The sequence below is a fragment of the Lissotriton vulgaris genome, chromosome 5, assembly GCF_964263255.1.
Source record: "Lissotriton vulgaris chromosome 5, aLisVul1.2, whole genome shotgun sequence".
NCBI classification, from domain to species: domain Eukaryota; kingdom Metazoa; phylum Chordata; class Amphibia; order Caudata; family Salamandridae; genus Lissotriton; species Lissotriton vulgaris.
In genome coordinates, this window is record NC_141693.1 from 1,935,333,134 (window position 1) to 1,935,355,289 (window position 22,156).

The 22,156-nt window shown below is 45.5% G+C and overlaps 1 protein-coding gene across 2 annotated transcripts in view; it reads right to left on the reverse strand.

Moving 5' to 3' along the window:
• Positions 1-22,156, reverse strand: part of C2 (complement C2) — a 482,116-nt gene that overhangs the window by 244,122 nt on the left and 215,838 nt on the right. The window lies entirely within an intron of this gene.

Genomic DNA, 22,156 nt, shown 5'->3' on the forward strand with positions numbered 1-22,156 from the left:
ATCGGGCCATCAGCTGATCATCAGGTGACCACCAAAATCTAAATATACGCCCTCTCCATCGTCCATTGCATGAGTTATGGCCATTAGGCAACCAATACCTACTAGATACTTACTACAGGGCATAAAGGTGACCTCAAATGCGTAGACCGTTCAACCTCTCCACAAAGCATTGCATGACTTACGACCTGCATGTGACCTTAACCTACCCATCAGGTGACCACAAATGTATAGACCCAACGCCCTATCCAACGTCCAATGCATGATCTATAGCAATCAAACAACCACAGCACATCTGGTATCCACAAATGCCTCCTCAGTAGAGCCTCTCCATCATGCACTGCATTAATTATGGGCAGCATGTGATAAACAGCCCATCAGGTGACGACAAATATCTAGACCTTACACCCTCTCCCTCGTCCACTGCATGACTTATGGCAGCCGCCAGTGCTTTATTTGAGCCGGTGGTTGCCGGGGCCCACCGGCAGTCACTTTGGGGGACCAGCACTCATTTTCTGCATCAGTCATTTTATTGAGCACAAGAAAGTCAAAAACATACAAAGTAGAAAGATGAAGGAAGAGGAGGATGGGGAAACTATCACACGGGGAAAGCAAGACCCTACTAGAGTGAGATAAAGCGGCAAGAGTAAAGAGGTATGAGGTGGATTCAAGACCATATAGCCTTGTTATTCGGCGCACTGGCTGCGGGCTGCTGAGCAGACCTTTAGGCAGCAGCACTCCTTTTACACATTAGGAACTGGCAATCACAAACTAGTAGTAAGTTGTGACAGCACACCAGGTGACCAATAATGCCTACATCGTGTACACCCTCTCCATCGTGCTCTTGTGAATCCTTTTTTAGGGGGGCATACACTGGCGAATAGAAACACTTGACACACACGGTTGCTGGTATTTGTACATAAATATTATGTGTAATGATGATGATAATTATCGCGGTAATCCCAGAAGTCATACTATAAGTCAAGCTGTATACCACCAATGCCTCAAACACTTTACATTACACATTTCTACTCTCTCCAGTACAATAGTCTAGCCCCTTCTTGATATCTTCATGCATGTTATCAGCCTCATGGGTATTGTACTGGCTATATGGTTTTTGGAATTTTTTAACTGTTTATGGCAAGCCATGTAAGTCTCCGCTCATACCGCAGAAAGCTGTTGAACCTGCAGTCGGAGAGAGGTACTATGTAAAGGACCTCTAACAATTAGTCCTCGTGGCTGTCTCTCTCAAATCTTCAGTACTCTTTATTTAATTTCCTCCAATGATTTTACATCGAGAGGGGAAGGGGAACCCCTGAACAGCTTCCCACATGGCCACATCAAAACAACGTCAGTGTTTCTGTCACAGGAGCACACGGAAGACAGGCAAAGGCTGCCATGTTATTTCCCCCAGAGTCCGATTTGTGCGAGCCGGGTGGCCTTGCAACTCTAGTTGGTGCATGTAGTAGAACTACAGCTTTTTGAAGAACGGAATAATGTTAGCGTGACTTATGTCAACTTTAAGCATGGGCGGAAAATCCGTTCCGCTCGCGAATTTTGCGGATTTTCGGTAAATTCGCAATCCGCGAACGCTCGCGAATTTACCGAAAATCCGCAAATTCGCACGCAGCTGATTTTTTTTTCTTGGTGATACAATTTTGCGGCGTGCGGTGTAAGTTCGCAATTGCGAACATGTAGGTGCGGCGGGCAGCAACAATCTCGCACTCGCGAAATTACAAAAATTGCAATTCTGCACAAGAAATCCACTAGCAAGCAGCATAGACCTTCTGAAAATGATGACTTTTATCAGAATAACTCCTCAGGTTGACATTTGCCTGCACTTTTTTGGATTTGAGGCCTTTTGACTTTCTTTGGATCACTTTTGGATTAGAAATCAACTTTCACAAGTAAGCTTGTCTGGGGCATTACAGTTGCTGTAATGCTGTTCTGCAGAAAAACGAGTTTTGCAAAAGTGAAAGCATTCAGCAGGTTCAAAAGTTCAAACTCATCATTAGTAACCATTCCCTGTAGTGCTTCCTGACTGGGGCCCCTCCAGAGTTCAGTTGCTAGTTGCAACAATTGTATGACCCTGCTCTGACCCTCACAGCAGGCTCATAGAATAGCTACAAGTAGGCCACAACGGTCCTGGAAAAAAAATTGCACTGCAACAGAAAGCAAATTACAGATAAGGAAGCAGGTGCCAGACTGGAATTTTAAAACAGTGACACATTAATAAATCAACCCCAAATTAATTCATGTCAGTTGAAGCAGGGCAGATGTGCTTGCTTTCCCCCCCCCATAATCTACAGTGATGATGAACCAGAGGGTGGCATTGATGTACCAGAGGGTGGCATGGGTGAAACAGAGGGTGACAGGGGTGAAACAGAGGGTGCTGGGAACCTGTGATGATGAACCAGACGTAGAAACAACATAATCGCGACCGTTGCGAGCCGACATGTAAGTTCGCAATTGCGAACTGGTACAAAACCCTCGCGAACTGGCAGAAATCCTTGCGAACACAAAAAAAAAATCCTCAAATTTGCGAGAATTCGCGGATTTTGCAGATAGCGAGTTCGCAAATTCGCAAAATTCGCGAACGCCAGATTCGCAAAATTCGCTCATGCTTAGTCAACTTACAGCTCTGAAAATATTGCCAAAAAATAAGATGGTTAGCTCGCACACACAGTTAACAGTATCATTCAAAATATTATACCATGGCAGGGGGATATGGGTCAAAGAAGAAGTGGTTAAAGCTATACAGAAGACACGCCAGACAACCAAGATGCAACCCATTGCGACGTCCAAGAAATGAAACTGTGCTTTGATGTACATACACCACGCAAGTGCCCAGCTCAAGGCAAAGCGGGTACCAAATGCGGAAAGGCAACACATGTGACCGCGTCTGCTGAGGGGGAGAAAGGGAAGAAAGAAGGAGAGGAGGTAAGGCGACACATGCCGAAAATAAATCGAAAATGAGGTTAACATTCCATAGCAAATCATACCTGGTTTTGGGGGGACGTTTAAGTCTAATTCCCTTCATTACCCTGAGGATCAGAGGATCTAAACTGATAGAATAGAAATGTATTAGTGACGGGCCTGCCGATATACCATATCTATACCAGTTCATTGTTCTATAACATAGGCCTGAATTGAATAAACCTGTGAGATAATTTGCTAAATCTACTACAGGAGCGTCCACGGGATCCAAACCCCATGCCAGGCACCAACTACACCATTTCCTCCAAACTTCAGTGTATCTTCTCCTTGTTCTTGGTGCCCTTGACTCATCCAGTAGATCTTTAGCCTCTCCTGAAAGGCCTGAGTATCTCTTAGACTTCCTGAAATCTTCAAAGCAAGAAGGTTCGTATTGCCTTCTAGAAGGAGAGGATGCTCTTCTCCTTCCTGTCCTTGAAGAAGGCCACTGTTCCTGGGGATTAGACGTGGGAAGTCAATTGCTAATTCCATTGTTCCCAGGAATCAAACATGGGTATTCCAGAAAGGAGTAATTCGTGCTATTTTGCATTGTTCTGATATGAGTTTCAGAAGAACTCTCTTGATTAGAGCAAAAGGGGGGAAAGCATAACAATTCTTTTTGTTCCAGGATTGGACCAGGACATCCACTGCCTGTGCGTTGGGATCTGATCTCCAGCTGTAATAGCGTTTGGCCTTAACAGTGAGTCTGTTGGCAAACAGGTCTGCACGAATGGGGCCCCACAGATTCTGAATTCTCTTGAAGACTATAGGATTCAATTTCCAGTAGCTTGAATCCTTTAGGAACCTTGAGTTGCAATCTGCTCTTGTGTTTTGATGACCAGGAACACATTTTCTTGGCTAGGTCTACAAGTACATCCCCCAAGCGGTTGATATAGGATACTGCTGTGAAGTTGTCTAATCTGATTAGGACAGCACTGTTCTTCAGAGTGGATCTGAAGCTCATCAGAGCATTCAAGCTCTCCATCATTTCTAGACAGTTTATGTGGAGTGGAAGTTCCTCTTGGGACCACTTTCCCCCTGTCTCTATCTTCCCCATTTTGGTGCCCCAAACTAAATTGCTTGTGTCTGACTCCACTGTATACTCCGGGGTGTTCCCGGAGATTGCCTTGCCATTCCAACTGTCTAAATCATTCCACCACCACAGGAGGTCCTTTCGGGCCTCTGGCGATAAGAGAATTCTATATGAATACCATAGGTCCTTCTTAAAACCTAAGGATTTCAGCCTTTGTAAGGCTCTGTAGTGCAGCGGGCCTGGAGATACTGCTTGAATAGAGGAGGATAGAAGCCCAACTACTCTTGCTATTTTGCGTAAACTGACTGAGTCTTTGGACAGAACGTAAGAAACCTGTTTCTTTATTTTTGACAGCTTTTTGGCTGGTAGTTGCATGGAGTAGAGATCCTTGCCCTTGTTTAATTCACGATTGCCTGAAGATTTTTCTCAACTACACCAAGAGGTGTACGTTGACCTCTGCAGTGGGGCTCCCATTTAGCCTGGTATATTCTTTGTTTAAGTGTTCCTCATAAGAGTTCCCCGGTGCGAGTTTAGTCACCGTGAACCGTGGGACGTCAGACGTTTATTCACCCTTGTCCTGAGAAGGCCAAGAGTTTTGGAGCTCGAAACCCGTCCGCGTCGAAATGCCATATTATATAAGAGGAGTCTGATAATACCATCTGTACAATATCCATTTATGTTTCCCACAATCTTGAAATTGAGGTTCAGGATCTAATAGAACCGATTGTGTCTCAATAGGACTACCTCATAGTGTACTCCCTGAATGAATAGGGGAACACTTCATTGATTATTTTTGAACTTCTGGGTGAAAAAGATTGATTTTGCATAGGAATATTGTTTGTTCTTTATGTTATTTGTATATAATTGTTGTAGATATAAATGTGTATAAATATGTGTACATTGTATGTTTGTAAATAGCATTATATAAGAAGATGACTTAGCATCCAGGATTACTATAAATAAAATTGGTAATCTTGTTACGATCAGGTGTGTGATCACTTTGTATATAAAGAATTCATGTATAGAACTTTGTTCTTAGTATAAGGGAAATGGTAGTTCCTTATTTTCTAAAATTTAGAGATTGATCCTCCCCGTATTTACCTGGAACCATAATAATTCTAGATTTTGAGTTGGTGTAATTATTGATTTTTCTACATTGAAGATGAAGCCTAACCCTTCTAATAAGTCTACTGTCCACTTCATATTTTTTTTAAATCTTCCTGATGTTGTGACATCAGAAGCATATCGTCTAGATAAATTACTTTACGAACACCCCTTCTTCTCATGGAAGCAAGTACTGTTCTTAGAACTTTGGTGAAACACCATGGGGCTGAGGAGAGGCCAAAGGGAAGGCAATGAAATTGGTATGTTATTCCAAGTCAAGTCAAGTCATTATACTTTTATTCGACACATGTATCATAAAAAGTACAAACATGAAATACATACATAATTATAAAAACAGTTCATTACCTACATAATTACAAAACAGTTCATTATTTTAAAAAAGACATCTAAGAGTTATGTGGAAAAGTTGACTTAATGAACATTTTTTAAAATCTTAGTCCTAATGATCCAGGCACATGATAAAAACTTTGCAACCCCACAAATAGTAACCATAGAAGAGGTGTCAGAAATAAGAATACGCAAAGCTGATTTGTAATCTCTAACCCCAAGAATCTTTAGTACTGGTTTTAACCATTTCTTCCTAGGTGAGATATATGCCTTACAGGCAAAGAGAAAGTGGCCCAATGATTCCTCGGGATTTGTACACCCTGGACACATTCTATCCTCTTCCCTCCTATTGTTCCATCTAGATGTAAAAGTTCTGAGGGGCAGTGTTCCATGTCTAAGTTTAAGGTATAGGGTCCTTTCCCGAGGAACCTGAATGAAGTCCAAAAACAATTCCAGTTTTAGGGTGCATTTATGGGTAAAAAAGATCTCAGTCAAATGACCCCAGTTTGGGTTCTGTAGCGCCTTGGTCTCTATCCAATCCCAATATAATTTTTTCACCACTTGTTTTGGTGGAGGTGATTGGGATACCCAAGCGTCGCTTAAACCCACACTTGCTACAAGCTTTTTTAATGCATTTAGCCATCTGATTTTGCCTGAGGTGTTTAATTTTAGTATTTCATCTAGGACAAGGGCATAATTAGCTAATTCGGGGGTCCTCCTCAAACGAACCCAATATAAAAGGGGACGGAGTTGGAGGATATCCCGAATAGACTTTCTTCCCAGATCTAAGAATAGAGGTTTAAGTGGGGTAGAGGAAGGAAGCGACACCAAGTCCCTCATAAACTTGTTCTCTGATCGGACAAGGTCGTTGGTATTCTCATTGCCCCACAGTTCTGATCCATAAACAGCTGAGGCAATTGCTTTCCCCTCGTAAACTGATAAGACAGGGGCAACTGGCCTACTTATAGAGAGGCGTTGGTTTTTTAAAATAGTGCCGGAGACCCTTTTAAGATTTAAAATCATTTTACATATATGGGATTCCCATTTCAAATGATTATTAATCCTAACACCAAGATAATCAAACTCCTCGACCACCTCTAAAGGAGATCCATTCAGGGTAACGTGAATATTCCTATTTTTCCTCTTATCGGTCATGACCATTAGTTTAGTTTTGGTCGTGTTTATTGTGAGTCCCCGTTCCTGACAAAAAACACTAAACCGATCAAGAAGAATTTGGAGGCCTGTGGGGGTTTTTGATAAGAGGAGGGTGTCGTCGGCAAAGAGGAGGGATGGTATTTTCTCCCCCGCCATAATGGGGGCATCGGCCGGTGTATCTTGCAGATGCTTCACAACCCCATTTATGAAGAGGGAAAATAAAGTAGGGGCCATCACACACCCCTGCCGCACCCCTCTGTTAACCGGTATACTCTTAGTGAGTTGCCCCTGCACCCCCCAGCGTATCTTTGCATATGTACCCTCATGGAGTTTGATGATAAGATTTAGCAGGTAAGATGGGAAACCCATATCCAATAGGACATTCCAAAGTTTAACACGGGGTATTACATCGAAAGCCGTTTTAAGATCAATAAAAGCCAGGTAGAGGCTCCCTCTGTCTATCGACACTGTTTTCCAGAAAACTGCACAGAATCTGAAGACTTGGTCAATAGCCCCAACATTGTTTCTAAATCCGGCCTGAAAATGGGACAGAATGTTTCCTTCCATAAGCCAACCCTCAATCCTATTTACAATTACCCTGCCAACTACTTTTTGAATAACGTCAATTAGACTAATTGGTCTGTAGTTGGCAGGGTCCTCTCTCTCACCCTTTTTAAATACGGTAACAACTTCAGCACCCTTCCATGAGTCCGGTACCTGATGGCCTAAATGAATAAGGTTCAAAACATTTACAATAAAATCAGCCCAAACCAGTGGGTTAGACATCAATAAATCACCCGGTATTCCATCCGGACCAGGTGCCTTACCCGGTTTTATTTTAAGGATTGCCTCTTGTACCTCACGGGACGAAAACAGTACATCAGTAGAGCCATCATTCCCATGGACCATACAAACAGTACCTAGTGTAGGGGATACTGGCGCAGCTTCTAAGGAGTCCACGCCATATAAATTTGAAAAGTGGGAATACCATTGGGACTCAGTGATATGGTTTGGTATGGGCTCTGTGCCTCGTCTATCCACGACGTTAATCAATTTCCAAAATGCAGTGGCATTTTTCCCATGAGCCACTTCCTTTAGAGCCTGCCAATGTTCCTCTTCCCAATCTTTTTTGGCTTTCATAATGCTAATGCGGTACTCATTTCTAGCTAATCTAGCAGCTGGGGCATCCTTATTTTTAATAGCTAATGAGATTGCCTTCCTTTTCTCTCTACAGGAGGCAGTGTACCAAGGGTTCCCTTTTTCCTGCATGCATTTAGACAAATGGCAACCCTTTGTTTTTTTGGAGAAGAACATACTGATCTCCCCTATTAAGTCTTTGTACTTAGATGCCAGCACCGACCCCTGAAGCTGAAGTGCAATTTGATTCACTGGGGCCAAGGCAGATGAGGCAGCCAAAACTAGAACCCTAATATTCTCAAGTGTCCCCTCATTGCACCTAACCACATTCCATTTAATCCTGCGGTTACAGTTAGAGGGGACTAGTTCTTTGGTAATCAGCTCATTATGAACCTCCTCACCACTGTTGTCACCCCAGAACATACCCATGCAAAGGGGATTATGGTCGCTATCAATCCTCTGGCTGACCTCCATATCAACCAGGTTAGCCCATGACCCTACATCCAAAAGGATGTAGTCAATCCGTGACGGGGAACCTAATCGATTGAAGGTCATAGCGCCCATACGATCAGATGTGGTGCGGCCGTTTAAGGCACATAGATCATGTACAGACACCAGCGCATTCAACTGTATGGATCGAGCCGACCATTTCTGGATTGGGGCCAGAGATAAGGATGGAATTATCTGGTTTCCTGACTTATTATAGCAACCCAAAAATTCATCCTCATCAAGAGGCTCGAATGTACAATTAAAATCGCCTCCCACTAATACTGAAGATTTAGAAGAGAGGGCAGAAAGCGTGTTGTCTAGCAACTCCAGTGTTGGAGACAATTGGCCCCCTGGGAGCCCCCTGGCATAAATACAAAAAAGTTCAAAAGCCTTCCTGGCAGACTGCCTTTTAACAGTTATATGTAAAATATCATTACAGGGGACATGATTCACAGTGATTTTGCAATTCAAATCTATCCTGATCCAAATAAGTAATCCTCCCAATGGGCACCCCCTCCCAAGCTGTGTTGCAGGGACAAAAAACGTAGAATAGCCCTGTTTGTGTTGTGGCTCTACACACCAGGTTTCTTGGAACATGCAAATATGGAAATCATCTATAAAATTGTTCCATTCCGGGTCAGGCAAATTCTTCTTTAGGCCGGCTATATTCCAGGACAAGATTTTAACGAGGGAAGGGGACATCATAGGTGTGTCCATGGCGGCCTGAGTATCAACCTCCCTTAACAAGGGCTCTGTAATGATGCTACACTGCTCCGGTACTTCTTCCATAATAGGAACAATAGGCTCACTAACTACAGTGGATAGAACCCCACCACCCCCGCCATCTTCAATGCACTGGGGTGATGGTCAGTCCACTTCTTCCAATCCACCAAATCGATTATAACAGGGAAATAAAGGGTAATTGAGCTGTGGGCCCCACCCTTCTCCATTGAAATGTGGATCCCCCTTCCTCTGGTGCCCCCTCCTCCCATGGTTGCGTCTATAGTCCACCCTTGTCCATTTATCATATGTTTGAGCCTGGTGCCTAGGAATTGGAGGAAAGAAAAAGGATACTGGGAGGGTTTGAATCGTGGAATCAAGGGATCGGTTCATTCCTTCACATATGTGTCGGACCGTGCCCGGGTCTTTAAAGGTTACCATGATGCAATCCCCCACTATGGTTTTCCTGGTCTTCCCTAGCCATGGAACCCTCCTCACCATAATGATTTCATTATTAAAGTGAGGTGGCAGGGGTCGGTTCCAGTTTAACCATTTGATAACCTTTTTCTTAAGGGATTGGTAATCCTCATATTCTCCTGATCTTAGATGGGGGGCACCAGCTAGGACCACCATTAATCTATTGGTCTCGGGTGGGAGATCTGGCCTCCGTGGTCTAGGAGTTGGGCAAGCTGGCGTAAGTGGGAGGTCATTAGCCCGGTCTTGATTTGTTCCAGTGGGCTCTAGTTGTGAACTATGTGGGGCTAAAGCCACAGGGTCAATAGGTCTGTTGCTTGAATTATTGTGCCGTGCTTGAAGTTGGACAGACATAAGAGGTTGCAAAGGGGCAGCCGGTGGCATGCTTTTTGGGGGGGCTTTGCTAACGTTAGCTACAGTTTCTGTTTTAGAGGGTTCCCCACCCCAGGAATGGGTTTCCACTAACTTTGTCTGCTTACTTACTAGAGAATTCAGAGTGGTAAGAGAAGTCTCTAGTAAGGTAAGCCTAATCTCAACTTTTTTAAGACTGTCAGTGATGGGCTGCAGGAGGGAGCGGAGTAAGAATTCAATGCTCCCCTTAACAAAGAATGGATGATTGAGATTCGATGTATCAGCCTCTGGCTCTTTGGTAGTCGCAATTATGCTAGGGTTTAAGAGCTTAGATGGTGGGGCTGTCTCCGTGCTCTTCTTCGATATGGTAGTGTTATTATTCCTCTTACCAAAATCCAAGTGCAATATTTTAGATTTCCCCCGCCCCCCCGCTGATTTCCGAGCCCGTTTACTAGGTGGGGGCCTGTGTATCTCTGCCATGACATTTAATTTAGGCTTGTTCTTATTGGCCATTGTTACTAATTGGGTTTGAGTTACCAAGTCGACAGGGGTATGGGAGATCTCTAGGGGGGCTGGCTCTATGATTTGGTCAGATAATGTCCCTTGGGTCGGAGAAACTTCCCTTAGTAAAGCAGGAAAATCCTCTATTATTAAGGTGTCTTGGCAAGTGGATAGCGCACCCACCTCTTGGGTAGTGGGGTGGGGGATAATATCTAGCAGAGGCCTGGTTTTCATAGATTCAATAGAGCGTCTACGCTCCGCCCTGCGCTTCTCAAGTGAACCTTCCGAATCCGCTTCCCCTTTGTTAGATTTAAAATAGTTGTCTAGTGTCCCTGAACAGGAGGCACCATCCCTGGAGGGAGTTTCCCGTTGTGGGGGCGTAGGCATATCCTTGATTGTGGCGCTGGAGGAGATCAAGAGGGGGGGCCCGGCCCGGCCTCCTGCGGCCCCGGATGGCCTAAGACGGTCCCGCCCTTGTCCCGGGCTTCTCCCGGCGCTCCCGCGCGCTCCCGCGCAGCGGGGTTCAGGGAGCTTAATATAATGTAGGGCAAGTAGGTGGAGAGGTGGGAGGGGTCGGGGAGAGCGGCCCAGGTGTGGCTAATCAGGCTGGCGGGCGCTCCTGGGATATGCAAACCCAGTAGAGCGCGCGCGCTCGCTCGCAGCCCCGGCACTTAGACTTCCCTCGATGTTCCCCCGTGAAAACAACAGGCAGCACTCCTAACGCAGCGGGACCCGCGGAGCGGGTCCCGCAAGAAGTGGGCTTTAAAACAGGCAATTCCAGGTAGGTCCAGCAAAGTTCAGCAAGGCGTCCCGCTCACAAGCTCTGCAAGGACAGTTAATGAAGGCTCGGTGGAGGGGTGGGAGGGGTCGGGGAGAGCGGCCCAGGTGTGGCTAATCAGGCTGGCGGGCGCTCCTGGGATATGCAAACCCAGTAGAGCGCGCGCGCTCGCTCGCAGCCCCGGCACTTAGACTTCCCTCGATGTTCCCCCGTGAAAACAACAGGCAGCACTCCTAACGCAGCGGGACCCGCGGAGCGGGTTCCGCAAGAAGTGGGCTTTAAAACAGGCAATTCCAGGTAGGTCCAGCAAAGTTCAGCGAGGCATCCCGCTCACAAGCTCTGCAAGCACAGTTAATGAAGGCTCGGTGGAGGGGTGGGAGGGGTCGGGGAGAGCGGCCCAGGTGTGGCTAATCAGGCTGGCGGGCGCTCCTGGGATATGCAAACCCAGTAGAGCGCGCGCGCTCGCTCGCAGCCCCGGCACTTAGACTTCCCTCGATGTTCCCCCGTGAAAACAACAGGCAGCACTCCTAACGCAGCGGGACCCGCGGAGCGGGTTCCGCAAGAAGTGGGCTTTAAAACAGGCAATTCCAGGTAGGTCCAGCAAAGTTCAGCAAGGCGTCCCGCTCACAAGCTCTGCAAGCACAGTTAATGAAGGCTCGGTGGAGGGGTGGGAGGGGTCGGGGAGAGCGGCCCAGGTGTGGCTAATCAGGCTGGCGGGCGCTCCTGGGATATGCAAACCCAGTAGAGCGCGCGCGCTCGCTCGCAGCCCCGGCACTTAGACTTCCCTCGATGTTCCCCCGTGAAAACAACAGGCAGCACTCCTAACGCAGCGGGACCCGCGGAGTGGGTTCCGCAAGAAGTGGGCTTTAAAACAGGCAATTCCAGGTAGGTCCAGCAAAGTTCAGCAAGGCGTCCCGCTCACAAGCTCTGCAAGCACAGTTAATGAAGGCTCGGTGGAGGGGTGGGAGGGGTCGGGGAGAGCGGCCCAGGTGTGGCTAATCAGGCTGGCGGGCGCTCCTGGGATATGCAAACCCAGTAGAGCGCGCGCGCTCGCTCGCAGCCCCGGCACTTAGACTTCCCTCGATGTTCCCCCGTGAAAACAACAGGCAGCACTCCTAACGCAGCGGGACCCGCGGAGCGGGTTCCGCAAGAAGTGGGCTTTAAAACAGGCAATTCCAGGTAGGTCCAGCAAAGTTCAGCAAGGCGTCCCGCTCACAAGCTCTGCAAGCACAGTTAATGAAGGCTCGGTGGAGGGGTGGGAGGGGTCGGGGAGAGCGGCCCAGGTGTGGCTAATCAGGCTGGCGGGCGCTCCTGGGATATGCAAACCCAGTAGAGCGCGCGCGCTCGCTCGCAGCCCCGGCACTTAGACTTCCCTCGATGTTCCCCCGTGAAAACAACAGGCAACACTCCTAACGCAGCGGGCTTTAAAACAGGCAATTCCAGGTAGGTCCAGCAAAGTTCAGCAAGGCGTCCCGCTCACAAGCTCTGCAAGCACAGTTAATGAAGGCTCGGTGGAGGGGTGGGAGGGGTCGGGGAGAGCGGCCCAGGTGTGGCTAATCAGGCTGGCGGGCGCTCCTGGGATATGCAAACCCAGTAGAGCGCGCGCGCTCGCTCGCAGCCCCGGCACTTAGACTTCCCTCGATGTTCCCCCGTGAAAACAACAGGCAGCACTCCTAACGCAGCGGGACCCGCGGAGCGGGTTCCGCAAGAAGTGGGCTTTAAAACAGGCAGGAGAATCTTAAATTTTTTTGAGAGTCCTTATCCATAGGTATTGTGAAGTAGGCATCTTTTAGATCCAGTTTCACAAGTCAGTCCTATTTTTTAAGCCTCATGTTTGGCAGTGCATGCGCTGCATGCGCTGTCTCAGCGAGACTTAAAGTAATCTGTATATTGGCTTCACCTCCGTGTAATTTCTCCTGCCCCTCGTGATTGGTTTAAGTTTGGCATTGTGGTTGTTTTCTTGATTTCTGTTGGCTGTTGTCCCTATAGTCACTTCCGTTTAGTCCAGAGGCAGCGTGCCTAACTACAGTTTCGCTCCGCTCGCCCTTAATTGCGTGCAGTGTGCCATCTGGTTGGGGGCGTGGCCCCCCTCCTCTCCCTCGTTCTGCGCAGCCTCTTCTGTTTTGCCCATGAACTGGGCATTAACCCCTTATTGCTTCAATGACATGAGACAAAATAACTGCTCTCAAAATCAAGTTCTTGTTTGGTTCTCTGTATGGAGTTAGTGTGTTAAACAGTTTACAAAATGTGTCTGTGCTCTCCTTAATTTGTAGCTTCAAAATATGTGTCTGGGAACATCTATCTGAATACAGTTTTCTAGGTATTACATGTAATTTTTTATGTTTTATTTCTGTTGCAACCTGTTGATATGTGCATTAAAGAGTGGTGGCTTCATTTTTTAGAGTGGAATACCATTTTTTGCCCCAACATAATGGATATTTTCACCGATGCCCCCTAAGGAGTAATAATAAGTGCAGAAATTATATAGTACATTAGCTTTCAGGGATAACTAAATTTAGTCCTGTGTGATCTTGCAAGAAAATATACAAATGGTCGAATACTTATTGAATTAATTTGTTGGAGAAAACAAGTACTGCAATCACCAAAATATAAAATTAGATCTTGCATCAGTACTGGTACAAATAAGGGCATTATCTAGAACCTGGTGCAGTGGTGAAAATGCCTGTTAATCGGGTCACCTGAAAGCATGTACATATTGCTGATACCTATTGTAAAGCCGCACAATAATTATTGGCAATATTCACTGTCAGCTAAAGGGCAATGGTTTTCAGTCAAATATGGTACCTACATACAAGACTGTGCTTTAATAACGATCCAATATGCGTGACACAGGTGCCAAGTTGAGTAAATTATTACCTTAACTTGACGGGATAGGAACTAAAGGGGATCCTAGCAGCCCAACCTTGCAGTTTACCAGCTCGTGGAATCTGGAAACCATATTACTCATTAGGGACTCGCCCAACACAATCTCGTCTCCCAGTACCATATATAAACAAAAGTAAAGAAACTCTGGGGCATATTATCAAGAAAGGCGATAAAATGTTCGCCGCTTTAGCAGCATGAAACTGCTGCTAAAGCGGCGATAATGGCCTTGATAATATGTCCTTGTGAATTCCCATAGCAGCCCAGGTTAACACCAGAACCTGGGCTGCTATGGGAATTCACAAGGACATATTATCAAGGCCATTATCGCCGCTTTAGCAGCAGTTTCCTGCTGCTAAAGCGGCGATCATTTTATCGCCTTTCTTGATAATATGCCCCCTGGTCTTAAAATAGAATCTAAACTCTCACACCAAAGTCAGGTCAACAACATGGCAAAAAGTGCTCTCAACAGCATGAGTCCAGGACAACGATTCGTTCCTTTCTTGGGTTACCCACGAAAGGGTACAAGTCTCAACAGCTTTCCGGCTATTCTGCCTCACCTAAGCAACAGACACTCCATAGGACTTATGAAGCATTTGGTTAACAAATTCCAATAAACCCCAACTATTGCTGCAAGATCATTTCTTAGATTGAACGAACATTATCAAATCACCCATGTCCTCAAGGCCTTGCTCTGGCTACCAGTTCCAAGAAAAATCTATTTTAAAGCACATCAACCAAATCATCATGCTGGAACAAAACTCTAAATAAAAATAAAATAAAACTCTACATCCAAAAGAGGAAACTTGGATCGAGAATGGCACCTCTCTTAACCAACCCTCCTTTCAGAAGAACACACTTAGGTGGAAACATTTTTTCAGCACAAACCTGCAAACTATAGAGAACAATAACCTATGAAAAAGGGGGTAATCACCAACCACCTAAAATTCAGTGAAGCAATAAACACCTGGTGGCCTAACAAAATATGATCCAACTCATTCTCAGACCATAGGTCATTCAGGCCACAATACTACAAACAAGCATTTACAATGCAATAGGTTTCGCATTTGCGAGAGTTTGAGCTATTTGTATTGTAAATGATATTGCCTTTTATTTATGTCTTGGTTTTTGAAACATAAATAAAAGCCATTGTCATTTACAATGCCAATAGGTCAAACTTGCGTAAATGCGAGACCTATTGCATTGCAAATGCTTGCTGTAGGATGTATCTTAAGAGGTGAAAACCCTCCATTTTGAAATGTCTGGACACTAGGAAGGTATTCAGTTCTTTTAAATTTATGACAGGACGCCAGCCTTTGTTCACCAAAATGATCTGTCACTCTGCAAATAGCATTTTTTAATAACATCTGGTTCACCTCTGTGTCTACTAGAGCTGATTGCTCTTGATCCAAGGTTAACTCTCTGGGTTGTTGTGCTTGGTAGGGTGTTGTGTTAAATTCTATCTTTAGGGTTTCCAGTACCCAACGGTCATTGGTTAGTAATGTCCAATTTTGGCTTAACAGGTGTAGTCTTCCCCCTAAGCAAAACCAAAGGGGATGATGGACGGAGTGTTGAACATTGCAAGCCCTCACCCCCAATCAAATGATCTGGGTTTAATCCATCATCATTCTTTAGCTCACTCCGCCACCCCAGTTCAGATATGGCTATATGCAAATCAGTCTGACTCTGTGCCTCATGGAAACAGTCCAGCCCGAACTGCCAAGCCATGTCTTCCCTGGACCGGAATCAAGCTTCCTGGGACCGGTTCCGGGCTCACAGCCCTCATCTGCCAGGCTACCTTTAATCCAGTGGCAAGTGAGCAAGGGACCCACGTCTGGGCATACCCTTCCAATTTAGGGCGACCAAAGCAAAATCAAAGGGGATGATGGACAGAGTGTTGAACATTGCAAGCTCTCACCCCCAGTCAATCAATCAATCAATCAATAAAAGCTTTATTTGTTACAACCATAAAAGTATACACTTTACTTCTATTCTTTCTGTTAAAAGTATATACAAGTCAATTCCTAAAAAAATATAGCACATGTTCATCACACATAAAATGACCCATGACAATAAACATAAAAATTACATATTATTCTAAAATTGATAAAACCAAATAGTTCATACATATGCGCCCAATACTTCCGATAGATTAAGTACGGTACTGTTATCCTTCAATTACACAATCTCATATTATCTTCAGGGAACACATACCTTAATTACTCTGTACAGTTAAGGGAACACTTTAACTTTACACATAAATGTCCCCATGGCACATGCTATGTCTAAGTTCATCATACCCACTAGAAGGGTAACAGCTTGCGCCCTATTCATAATCTTATATATTTTTAATATTGGACATAAAATCTCCTTTTGTATATCTAAAAATGTCATACAATCAAGTAAAACATGTAAAATGTTGCAGTGGGTACCCAAAGTGCAAGAGCATTTCCTATTATATTCTACCATGAAGTTTTTGACCCCATTACTCACGTAACAGGGATTTATCCCAATTCGCGCTTTTAACACCTCACGTCTTAAGTGGTAGCTAGGTAACATATCTACATAAGGATAATGTTGGTCCATTTTCCAAGCCAAGATCATGTGGGACACTGAAGTTTTTCGCAAAAGATACTCCCGATCATGTATACGAGACGTATCAAGGCCCAATGTCCTAAGTTCTTACTTATCTATTAGTGGATGTCCTAACTGCGGGCAAAGCCTTAAACCTAGCACTCCATAAGCTTCCCTTAGTGAGGCACTTGTCTCTTTCACCCAGGACAGCTCACTAATGGCAATTTCAGCTTTACACCACTGGGAAATTTTATGGGACTCCTCTGCCCCTAATCGCTGCCAAAAATGTATTAGGGCCATACAGGCTGTTATGGTCCAAGAGGTAATTCCCAACTCTAGCCTTGCTGCTTGTACCATAGATGATTTTGGCAGCGAGAACAAGCTTTTTAGAGTGTTTCCCTCTTTTTTATCCCAACAGATTTTGCCACTTAAGTAAAGTACTTCTGCCCCATACAGGAATTGTGGAGGGGCCATTGCTAGATAGGCCTTTATAACCGGCCTGTCCGACATTTCTCCATATACACTTTTAAATCTTTTAAATCTTTTTAGGCCCTTCACCGAAGCCGCTGCCCTCATTTTTAGAGTTTCCAGACGAGTGTACCATTTTAGATTATTCTTGAACCACAATCCTAAACATCTGTATTCTATAACCCTTTCGAGAAGTTCTGTACCAAGATACCATGAGAACTTTGTTTTCCTCCTCCCGAAACATAAAAGTTTGGTCTTCTCCATGATCACTACTAGTTTTTTTATTTAAACAATATTCTTTAAACATATTTACTTTTCTCTGGAGACCTATCTCTGTCTGGTCCATAATAACCATGTCGTCTGCATATAGTAAGCAGGATACATAATTTCCTCCCAGTTTCAGGCTAGCCCCTCTAACCTCTCTTAGTTTTTGAGGTAGATCGGCTATGAACAGGAAAAAGAGTAAAGGGGCAAGTATGCACCCCTGCCTCAATCCGTTTCCAATCTGGATCCTCCCAGACAAATCTCCCTTCTCATCCAAAATTATTTGGGCCCAATTTTCAGTGTGTAAGCCCTGGATCAGGGCCAAAAGGTCGTCCTGTATTTTATACCCTACCAGGGTTGACCACAGCTGATCCCTGCCCACATTTTTTGAATGCCGCGCGGAAGTCCACAAAACAGCAGAATAAATTACCCCTCTGTTCTATTGACTTTTGCACGATGGACCAGAGAGCAAAACAGTTGTCCGCCGTCAAATGTCCTTCTTTGAACCCGATTAATATCCTCTGGAACATATTCGAGAAAAACTCGGCCCACCAGTCTGAATTAGTTTTTATAACGACTGCTGGTAAATTATCCGGTCCTGCAGCTCGTGTTAAATTTAACCCAGATATTATGCTTTTAATATGACCTGGGGAGATGTGCATTTTCACATCTTCCCTGACCCCTGAACAGCTACTTGATAATATTCCCCCCCCTCCTTGGCCATTTGCCATAGATTTCCTCATGATAAGCTACCCACTTATCTTCCAAAACTGAGACCTGCTGTGTCCCTACAACTTTCCCCGTACATTCTTGTATCATTTTCCAAAAACTTTTGAAGTTTTTATCTTCAAATGCCTCCAGTAAATTCACCAAGCATGTATCTTTATAGGATCTCTTTTAACTGTTAACTGGAGTGCACTCAGTTTCTTTATATAATCCTCACTAATCCTGGTTGTAAGACGCTTAGGATATTCAACCTCTACTTGTAGCCCTTTTTGTCTCTGCGGTGCCCTATTTACCTTTAATTCTATCAGCAGTGGGTAATGGTCACTGCCCTCTGCCCTACCTATTTCAAAGTGCTTCATTAAATGGAAGCTCCATGGCTGAATAAATGCATAGTCTATGGGGTACTTTTGCTGCCCTATTTTAAAACTACGCTTTGCGGGCCGATCCAATTCCTTTCCACCATTAACATAGAGCAGACCCATGGCCCCCAATATCCTACCAAGCTTCACATCTTGGGTTAAGCTGTCACACCTAGGGAACTTGGTCAAGTCAAGTCAAGTCAGATAATTTATATAGCGCGCTACATACCCAGAGGGTCTCAAGGCGCTTGAAAAAGGGTGGGGAATTACATGTCGAATATCCAGGTTTTAAGTTGCTTTCTGAATGCTAGGTGGTTCTGAGTGAGGCGAAGGTGAATGGGAAGTGAGTTCCAGGTTTTAGCCACCAGGTAGGAGAAGGATCTTCCTCCCATGGTGGTTTTGTTGATGCGAGGTACAGCAGCAAGGGCTTGGTTGGAAGAGCGTAGCTGGCGGGGGGGAGTGTAGAAGGAAAGTCGTGTGTTGAGGCATTCGGGTCCAAGTTCGTAAAGTGCTTTGTGTGCGTGGGTTAGGAGGCGGAATGTTATCCTCTTATTGACAGGGAGCCAGTGGAGGTTTTTCAGGTGACCAGAAATGTGGTCTTTACGCGGGATGTCTAGTATGAGTCTGGCTGATGCGTTCTGGATGCGTTGGAGTTTTTTCTGAAGTTTTGCGGTGGTACCGGCGTATAGGGTGTGTCCGTAGTCCAGGCGACTTGTAACCAGTGCGTGGGTGACCGTTTTCCTAGTTTCGGTGGGGATCCAGCGAAATGTTTTTTTGAGCATGCGAAGAATGTTGAAGCAAGATGATGAAACGGCGTTGACTTGTCTGGTCATCGAGAGTGAGGAGTCCAGGATGACGCCCAGGTTCCGTGCGTGGTCCGTCGGGATGGGTGCTTTTCCAAGGGCCTCTGGCCACCAAGAGTCGTCCCAGGCGGAGGGGGAGGTACCTAAGATAAGGACTTCTGTTTTGTCTGAATTCAGTTTCAGACGGCTGTGCTTCATTCACTCGGCTACTTCTTTCATTCCTTCATGTAGGTTGGTTTTGGCGGTGTTAGGGTCTTTGGTGAGTGAGAGGATCAGTTGAGTGTCATCAGCGTAGGAGATGATGTTGAGGTTGTGTTGGCGTGCGATGGCCGCGAGGGGGCTCATGTATACGTTGAAGAGGGTGGGGCTGAGTGAAGATCCTTGTGGCACGCCGCAAATGACTTCAGTGGCCTCTGACTTGAATGGTGGGAGGCGGACTCTCTGAGTTCTTCCGGCAAGGAATGAGGTGATCCATTCCAGTGCTTTTCCTTGGATTCCGATGTTTCTGAGGCGTTGTAACAGGGTGCTATGACAGACTGTGTCGAAGGCTGCGGAGAGGTCAAGGAGGATGAGGGCGACTGTGTCTCCATTGTCCAGTAGAGTTCGAATGTCGTCTGTTGCTGCGATGAGTGCGGTCTCAGTGCTGTGTTTGGCTCGGAAGCCGGACTGTGAGGAGTCGAGGGATTTGTTGGTTTCGAGGAAGGCGGCGAGCTGGTTGTTGACAGCTTTCTCGATGACTTTGGCCGGGAATGGAAGGAGCGATATGGGGCGGTAGTTTTTGAGTTCGGTGGGGTCAGCTGTGGGTTTTTTCAGAAGGGCGCTGAGTTCGGCGTGTTTCCAGCTTTCCGGGAAGGTGGCGGAGTTGAGGGAGCAGTTGATGACGTCTCGGAGGTGTGGTGCTATGATGGAGTCTGCTTTGTTGAAGATGTGGTGAGGGCATGGGTCTGTGGGGGATCCTGAGTGGATGGAGTTCATCAAGCGGATGGTGTCCTCAGTGGAGATTGGGTTCCAGTCATTAAGGATGTTCAAGGGGGGTGAAGGTACGGCAGAAGGTTGGGTGGGTTGGTCTCCGGGTTGGTTGTCGAAGCTGTTGTGTATGTCTGTGATTTTGTCGTGGAAGAACGAAGCTAGGGAGTCGCAAAGGGTTTGAGAGGGAGTGATGTCGTTGGAGTTGGCAGTAGGGTTGGTAAACTCTTTGACGATTTTGAATAATTCCTTGCTGTTGTGGGCGTTGTTGTCTAGTCGGTCTTTGAATGCGGCTTTCTTGGCAGTCCGGATTAGTTGGTGGTGTATGCGGGTGGCATTTTTGAAGGCGTCCCTGGTGCTGGTGTTTGGGTCTTTTTTCCAGGCCTTCTCAAGGGAGCGACAGAGGTTCTTGGATTTCTTAAGATCATCGTTGAACCAGGGGGCGTTTTTGCTGCCTAGTTTGATTTGACGTTTTTTCAGAGGTGCTAGGTTGTCGGCGCTGTTGGTTAGCCATTGAGTGAGGTTAATGGCTGCTTGGTTGGGGTTCGAAGAGTGGGCAGGGGCGTTTTGAAGAAGCAATGAGGAGATCTGGTCGATGGTGATTTTGTTCCAGTTTCTTCGCAGAGTAGGTTGAGGATGGTTGGCAAACTCTATGTTATATACTCTTAGCAGCTCCCTCTGCCAAGAGTCAGTTTTTGGGGGGTTTAGTCTATGGTTAAAATTGCACAATAACACATCTCTAGGGTATATATCTTGTAAACCCTCCAGGTCTTTTTTTAGTCGTTCCAGATCCGCTTTATATTCATTTATTCTCCCTTTCCGTATGTACACATTTATAATGCATAGACCTTCCCCACCTGCGTTATTATTTATTATCAACACTCTACTACCTCTCTCGCTATCCTTGTTGAAACCAGTGTCATCTGACTGCCTGATGGCCTACCTAATATATTCTTTCTTGTGGGTTTTACATGGTGCGTAAAGCCTTCCGTAACAGGGGTTTCGTTGCACAGCCACGTCTCCTGTAAACAGACAATATTTGTCTTGTTAGGAATATCTTTAAAGCTTTCATGAACCAGTATTCTTTTATATAAATTGACATTCCAAGACAGAATGGCCAGGCTGCGCGACGGCCCTAGTTCCTAATCAGCATTACTAAGGTACCCGTTTTCCTCACCGTCCATATATGCCAATTCTCTATATCTATTCCCGGCCAGAACATCTGCATCATCCCACCCTGGGTTTTTAGGATTAGGTTATAGTGATTTCAAGGGCTTCCTTCATACCTCATCCGAACTGATCATTTTTATTTGCCCTTCTCCCAACCCCGCATGGTTCCTGAGGAATGGTTTCCCTTGTTTATCCATCAGCACATCCTCTCTTTTTATTAACCTAATTCCTTCCCTTAGCATCTCTGCTTCTGCCTTTTCCATTGCAACTTGTATTAGTGCTGAGTGGAGTAAGACCTTTGTTATTTCTTTCCCTTTAGTGTTCACCAGGAGCCCCACTTCCTTTGGATCTTCTGTACTAACGTATCTTAAACTAGGACATTTTGCGAATGAAGAGAGGAGCTGGGAACGATTTAGGGGGTTACATTTCTTAACTCTTTTCCCTCACTTTCCCTGTCCTGTTGGTTCCACAAATAGCCAGGTATCTAAGGGCTTATCTAACTGCATATCTGGCGCTCTTTTCTCTGACTTTTCTTCCCTTCTTTGGCAAGTTACTTCTTCTCTGCCTCTATTCCTGCGCCTCATCCAAGAAATTGGGTTGCTAGGACCTGCAACTACGGATGTCTCCAGCCCCCATTCTAATGGAAGGTCCTCCTTTTCAATGGGGTATTTCCTCAAAGTACCCTTAGAACTCTTTACCATACTTTTTTTCCTGATTCCCACCTTGTTTGTCTCTCAGGTCTGCAGGTGCTCACTCCTGTATCTGCAAAGGTTAGCTTCATTGGTTCTGGCCTTACTACCTTATCACTTAACCTTTGATCTAAAGTTACCCCCTTCCCATTTAGTTTTATACCCCTCCTTTCCCCATATCTCTTTCTAATAAT